Genomic DNA, 7,796 nt, shown 5'->3' with positions numbered 1-7,796 from the left:
GGCACTAGCATGGGTACTTTTCACCATCATCATCAATTAATGTTTGATTTCGATGCTGGCATGGGTTGAACGGTGTAGTGGGTGCTTTTTATGTCACCTGAACGGGTGCTATTGACCTGACACTCACATCTGCCATGACTACAGTCTCACTTGGCTTTACAGGTCTACACAAGCACGGTATATCACCAAAGGTCTCGGCCACCTGTCACTGCCTCCATGAGACTCAATGCTTGACTGGTGTTTTTATGTGCCACTGGCATGGGTGCCAGCCAGACAGCACTGGCAGCAGCAACCACGTGGCGCAGACACAAGTGATTTTTACATGGTGCCAGCATGGATACTTTTTATGTGGTACGACCATGGTTTAATTTAGCTTGACGAATATGCCTAATACTAATCACTTTACATATTTTCTCACACAGCTTTTAGAGAAATGCTTTCTGTTGTGGTTAGGCTCAGCATGTTAGATTCTGTTTGCTCTTTGTAAGTATTGATGAGAATTGGTAGAGACTGATGGAGTTGGGGAAGTTTTTTTAATTTTTATTATGCATTATTGGTTTATTCATTGTCACTTTAACTTTACTTTTGGGTATGCTATCTTGAGGTTTAAGATTGGAATATTTGATTCAATTGTTTTAGTTAGTTAGTTAGTTTGGCTCAAAAGCAAATAGCAAGGCCATGTAGGGGGACTAGGAGTTAAGTACAGGGTGGTGTTCATGTAAAGAGTTCGGGCCACTTGAGGTCAAGGGAGGCTTTGAACAAAGCGGTCGTCGGCATCTTCACCCTTCACCATCTCGTCTGGCAGCTTGTTCCACGGATCCACAACCCGGACGGAGAAAGCTCCTCTCCTTCGATTGAGATGAAATCGTCGCAGGTAGAGCTTTTCGGAATGACCCCGCAGCCGACGCTCTGGAGCAGGAGTGAAGAACAGCTCTTTCAAGAGGTTACACTTTCCGCTTAAAAAATGGCAGGAGTTAATGCTGTTGTGTAGCACTTAAGTTAGCCCTGATTGAGCAGGCTGAACAACAAGGAGGGATCTGTGAGTCTCCAGCTATACCATATCTCCATCTAGTTGAGGACCACACTTTCTATTCTGACATGCACTGGTTAATTGTATGGAGTCCAGTTTGGCAGTATGGGCATGTTCAATGCTTTTCTCTGCAGAAGCATTTAAATAGATATAATATGGTTTGCAGAATTTCATAGCACTTACGAATCCATAAATATTTATACAAAAGGTAGAGACAAAAACCTTATGCATGTTATGTTAATTTGCATGAACATAGGACCTTGAATCCAGTGTAATATCTCCAATATCATTTTTCTTCAAGCATTTTATGTTTATATTAATGTGATTTTAGTTTAGTGATAAAGTTTTCATGCCAGGCTTAATTTCAGACAGTTTTGTGATGAAGACCTCATTGGGTATGAATTAAGGATGTATGACAATAACTGCTCTGGTTAAGTGAAACAAAGTGGAATTGAACTATATTTATTTTTTATTGAAAGGAGGAAATGTTGTGGGGATTGAGAGGGAAGCTTGATAAGATCTGCAGTTGTAGTGTTGAAAATTAGATGTTTATTAAGAAAATATTTAGAATAAATGCCATTGTTTCGTTTGTTTCTTAGTGATCTTCTTTTCTCCTGGCATTTGTTTTATCTGTTTTTTTTTTGTTTTGATATATTTTTTTCCAATTGGTATTATTTTATTTTATTTTATTTTGTGCCCTTTGAGTTGTTCATTGGTTAAAAAAAACCTCATTATTATTGTTTTATTGTCAAGTTAATTAAATAAATTATTAGAATTCCAGATATACTTGGCCAGTCTGGTGGGTTGTTATTTTAGTAAGCTTCTGTTTGTTTATTTCAATTAACCTGTGATTTTACCATTGAGTGAATATGGCTCTTTGTCCAGCATGGGGGGGGGCTGTATCAGGTGCTTGTGCTCTACTGGCATAACTCTGAGGGTCATTGAGTCATACAAGTCACCCCACTACAAGGACTGCACTTTGTAGTGGTCATGGTTATGTTAGAAATCATAATTTCCTTATGATACAGCTGTTTTATTTGTTATTGATCTTTTTAACCCTAATAGATTACTGCTATTCTGATACCCGTTTTCCAGCCATGTCTATTGTTCCTTTCCTTTGAGGTTTTTTTATTACTATAATTACTTTACATATTCCTGTTTTTCTCCAAAATCTTAATTTTACTAAGCACAACTCCTTCTTTCCTTCTTTAACTACGACTATATTGTTACTACCATATCTTATTCTATCATCAGTATTTCTGTTACTATTCTTGCTACTCCTGATTCTACTCTCTTAATTATAGTATTACTGCTATTTCATACTTCTACTGTATTCTCTCTTCTGTTTTCTTTATCTATGTAACAGCTACTCCTCAATAATCCACTTTTTTTAGCCCTTTCTTAGCTGGTGCTTGTTACTCCCTGAATATTTGCAATAATTCTGCTTTCTCTTGCTTTTGCTCTTCAGAAACTATAGTGCTATTCCTTGGTAACTCTTCTATTGCTATTTCATAAGGGTGTCTTCTTTTAGCCTTCCAGCTGTTAAGCTTATGCTACATCTCTGCATTTATGTGGCTTCCGTTCTCAGTACTTCTCTTTGTTACTCCTTTCTCATTTTGCTACTCTTTTCTTCATTTATCTACTCCCACTTCCTTCTAGCTACCTTCTTCTTTTGTCTTTTAAGCACTCCATCTTACTTTCAGTTACCTTTTCCTTTTAGCTACACTTTTCTCCTTTCTTCTCTCAATATATATTCATTTTGTTTTTTGCTAGTCATCATTCCATATATCTTATGTTTGCTTTTGCTTCTCCTATTCATCTTCATTTAGTTTTGCTGTACCTAATTATTTCTACTTCTATTTCTCATGATACTTAATCATTTAGGTTTACAGATTCTTTCCTTCTTTTTCTTATACATCACTTACACTACTACTCCTTCCACAATTGTTTTAACCTCCTTTATTATTTAACCCTTTAACATTTAAACCGGTTATATCCGGCCAAAATATTCTACCTGTTTTATGGTCAAACTGGCCACATCTGGCATCTCATACCAACTTTATAATATCATTCTAAAATTAACAGTAACCCCTTCAAAATCTCAAAGCTACAAGATAATCCATGATTATCAAAGAGAATAAATAAGTATTGCACTTGACAGAATAATGTGAAAGCTAAAGGATTAAACTTGACCCTTTAGTGTGTAAACTGGTCGTACCTGGTCCAAATATTCTACCTGTTTTTATGTCCTAACTTGCCAGAGCTGGGCTCTCCTATCTTTCCAAGAATTAACAATCACACCAACAAAATCTCAAAACTATGAGATAATGCAAGATTAATTTAAAACAATGTGAGTTAATAAGTATTACCTTTGACAATAATCTGAATGCTAAAGGGTTATACATCTGCAGCTCTTACTACTCATTGCCATCTGTACCAAGTGATTGTTATTGTTGTTGTGGTTATCCCTGTATGAAGTCCAGTGTTGCAATTCAAACTAAAGTAGTTGAATTACTTCTGCTTCAGAGAGATTCAAGATGTGAAATTTCTAGACAGAACTTGGCCTTGGGCAAGTTTTGGTAGAGCAATTTGCTTTCTATTTAGAATATGGCTCCCTGTGAAAAACACTCTGCTATGCTTTTCTGTTTAATCTTTTGGCTATCCGAAGCATTTTCATAAGTTTGTCCTAAATGTCCATGTTTGTTTCCAGACTTATCATTAGTCCTTGCTTCATGCTTTATGAGTAATATAAAGCTTTACTTTTATAGGTGCCAAGTAACATTGGTAGCTGAGAAAAAATTCTATGTTTATTGTATATGATGTATGGACACCAGGGAAATATGTCCTGTCTGTCACATTTGATATACAGGAGAGGCAAAGGGTTAAACCTATAATTCTTTTTAATCCTTTTTACCCTTTTTGATCTTCATTGTTACTTTGTCAAACTTCTAAGTCAATTGCTTTTTTTACTTCACCTGTTAACCAGTAATTACTGTTACAGGTAGTTAGTCTTCATAATGATCCCTGCTTCCTTTATTGATTAGTTTCTTTTGGAGTTCTTACTACTGCTCACTAACTAAAGTTTCTTTTTTCCTCAATGCTTTTCCTTACTAAAATATTCCCTACATTATTGTACAGTACCCTAATGTATTTTGTTCTTCCTGTCCCCTGTCAAGAGTTCCTCTATTTCTTTCTTCTTCTGCTACGAGATTTTATCATTGTCATGACTGTTATATTTCATTGTTGTTGTTGCTGTCGTTTGTTATAGTTGTTATCCTTCATTGTAGTTGTCGCTATTTTTATCATCGTGATTTTTGTTACCATCACCATTTTGCTGTTTCTTCACCCTTGCCATCTCCTTGCTAATGTCCTCCTCTCTCTCTTCACCTTCCTGATCACATTGTTATTGTCATCTTTTGTCTTCAGTGCTGGTGTCATCTCTTGTCGCTGTCCTCTATCCTCTGCTGCTGTCTCTTACTTGTGTCATTTTCTACCATTTTCTTTACCGATACTGCTCTTTTATCTTACTGTCATCATCTCCCCTCGTTTGGTGTCATTATTTATCCTCATCAAGTATCACCATCTTTCTTCTTCCATTGTCCCCATCTTTTCATGTCCAGTTTCTCAATCATTCTTCATCTTCCTTAACCCTTTAGCATTTAAACTGGACATATCTCATAGCTACAAGATAATGCATGATTAGCTCAAAACAATGTAGATAAAAAAGGATTAATTCTGGCAGAATAATGCGAACACGAAAGGGTTAATCTGATTTTACCATTTCCTTTCAATTGGTTCTTATCTTTTGCCTATGTTATCACATTTCACCCTACATTAAAATATTGCATTCACACACATGAACCCAAGCACCCACCCACGCACACATTGCTAATTACTCTGAATAAATGATTGAAGCAGTTCTGCCATATGTCATATGAGAAAATTCTTGGATGGTTGTTAAGCTTTAATCCTTTAGTATTTAAACCGGCCATATTCGGTCGAAATATTCTACCTGTTTTATCTTCTGACTGGTCATATCTGGCCTTTCACACCTACTCCTATAGTGTCTCTTTAAAACTAAACAATTGCATACTCTTTTACTTGTTTCAGTCATTTGACTGCGGCCATGCTGGAGCACTGCCTTTTAGTTGAGCAAATCATCCCCAGGACTTATTCTTTGTAAGCCTGGTACTTATTCTATCGGTCTCTTTTGCTGAACTGCTAAGTTACGGGACATAAACACATCAGCATCGGTTATCAAGCAATGTTGGGGGGAGGGACAAACACAGACACACACATACATATATGTATATACATATATACGATGGGTGTCTTTCAGTTTCTGTCTACCAAATCCACTCACAAGGCTTTGTTGGTCGGCCCGAGGCTATAGTAGAAGACACTTGCCCAAGGTGCCATGCAGTGGGAATGAACCCGGAACCATGTGGTTGGTAAGCAAGCTACTTACCACGCAGCCACTATGAAATAACAAATGATTAATTTATAACCATGTGAATGCATAAGCATTACATTTGACAGAGTAATCTGAATGCTAAAGTGTTGATACATTATTGGGTTGTGTTTATCTTTCATCATTGCTGTCCTCTTCAGTCTCATTGCTGCCATGTTTTATTCCTCTCTTCGCCATTGGTTTCATCTTTCATTATCAGCCTTGCTATCTTTTAAGATTATTATACTACTTTATTTTGTTTTTGTTGCTATCATTCACATCCTCTTTGGGCATCCATATCTTTACATATTTTGGTGTTGGCATTGCCCATATGATTTTGGCTTGCCTATATGTTTTGGTGTTGGTACTTCATACATCTCTTGGAATCATTGTCAGTGTCTTTTGTCCTTGTCATCGAGAGCTTTCAATATTATCATTTGCTATCTCTTTTGTTGTTGTCATTCTTGTTACTTCATTAGTTCTTCAGTTTCTTTTCCGTAAATGTACTGAAACAAATCTTAAGTTGTTAGCAATTGGTTTCTGATCAATAATTTCTGTTGATAATTGTTTTTCTTTTGCTTTTTTTTTCTTTCTTCTTTTATCCCTTTCCTTTCTCCCTCAAATTATCTGCTGCTGAAGGGTAAGGGAACCCACATGTCTTACCAGGCTGAGATGCAGAAACAGCTGAAGGAGGAGTTGAAAGAGCTGCACAGAGAGAAAAGCATGGTTCGAGAAAACTTAAGTAGGACAACGGAGGAATTGCTTCGCTATTGCAGGGAGAATGAAAACTCGGATCACATGCTCTTCCCTCAAAAAGATAACCCTTTTGTTAAGACGGATAGCAGCATATGTATTCTGTGCCTCAAATAAAATGAAGTTTAAATGAAGTTAAATAACATAAAAGAAAAATAAATGCAGAAATAAAGAATAACAAAAAGAACAAGTTATAATAAAGAGAGTAAACAAAATGAGTAGTTAAAAAAGTACATATATATATATATATGTATGTATATAAGTAATAAATAATGCATAACACAAAGAAAACAAGAATTTTTTTTTTATTGACTTACATCATAATCATCACCATAATCATCTTTATTTTGTTGTCCACATTTCAAATGTTGGAATTGGTTGGACACAGTTTCTTAGACTCTAATCTATGGCAAGGTATCTGACATGATGTCAACTCTTGTTTTCAAGTGTCTAAGAAATTTGAACGGCTGAGCCGCAAAACATATTGTGTGTGTGTATATATATATAGGCGCAGGAGTGGCTATGTGGTAAGTAGCTTGCTAACCAACCACATGGTTGCGGGTTCAGTCCCACTGCGTGGCATCTTGGGCAAGTGTCTTCTGCTATAGCCCCGGGTCGACCAATGCCTTGTGAGTGGATTTGGTAGACGGAAACTGAAAGAAGCCTGTCGTATATATGTACATATATATATATATATGTATGTGTGTGTGTGTGTGTGTGTGATTGTGTGTCTGTGTTTGTCCCCCTAGCATTGCTTGACAACTGATGCTGGTGTGTTTACGTCTCCGTCACTTAGCGGTTCGGCAAAAGAGACCGATAGAATAAGTACTGGGCCTACAAAGAATAAGTCCCGGGGTCGATTTGCTCGACTAAAGGCGGTGCTCCAGCATGGCCACAGTCAAATGACTGAGACAAGTAAAAGAGTAATATGACTTAAATAAACACCACTGTTGCTCAAATGGCATCTAAGCAAAGATATACAAAGTATATGCATAGATGCATATCTGTATGTAAGCATATCTACATGTATGAGTGTATGCATGTGAATGTTTGTACATATAATGTACATGTGTTTAGATGTTGGTACATCAGTATGGCTCACAACACCTTTGAGCAAACCGCTTTGGAGCGAACAAAATTGAGATCATCATATCAAAGTGTTCGCAACAGCATTAACAGGCCCGGGGGTGCAAAACAAAGAAAATCGACTGCAAATATGCTGCCTGCACTGACCTGTAATCCTTGGTCTTGCAAACAACATGTATGGGCCTCTTTGCAAATTTTTGGCAGGACTCAAATGCCTTATCCGACATAAGCATAAATGACTGACAAAGAAAGAATAGGTTGTTGGATCCTTGTATATCAAAACCGATTGGAGAGTCCATCAGATATGTGTGTGTGTGTGTGTGTTTGTGGTGTATCTGTGTGTTTGTGGTGTGTGTTTGTGGTATGTGTGTGTGTGTGGTGTATCTGTGTGTGTGTGTGGTGTGTGTGTGTGTTGGTGTATCTGTGTGTGTGTGGTGTGTGTGGTGTGTGTGTGTGTTGTGTGTGTGTGTGGTGTGT

General features: G+C 37.0%; 1 long non-coding RNA gene across 1 annotated transcript in view; it reads left to right on the top strand.

Moving 5' to 3' along the window:
- LOC115215139 overlaps window positions 1–6,453 on the top strand; it is a 113,754-nt gene extending 107,301 nt beyond the window's left edge. The window contains exon 3 of the long non-coding RNA XR_003881952.2: window positions 6,120–6,453. This is a non-coding gene — a long non-coding RNA (uncharacterized LOC115215139). The remainder of the gene's footprint in view (window positions 1–6,119) is intronic.
- The last annotated feature ends 1,343 nt before the right edge of the window (window positions 6,454–7,796 follow it).

This window comes from Octopus sinensis, linkage group LG8 (genome assembly GCF_006345805.1).
Source record: "Octopus sinensis linkage group LG8, ASM634580v1, whole genome shotgun sequence".
Classification (NCBI taxonomy): Eukaryota; Metazoa; Mollusca; class Cephalopoda; order Octopoda; family Octopodidae; genus Octopus; species Octopus sinensis.
This window is presented reverse-complemented; position numbering and strand designations above follow the sequence as displayed.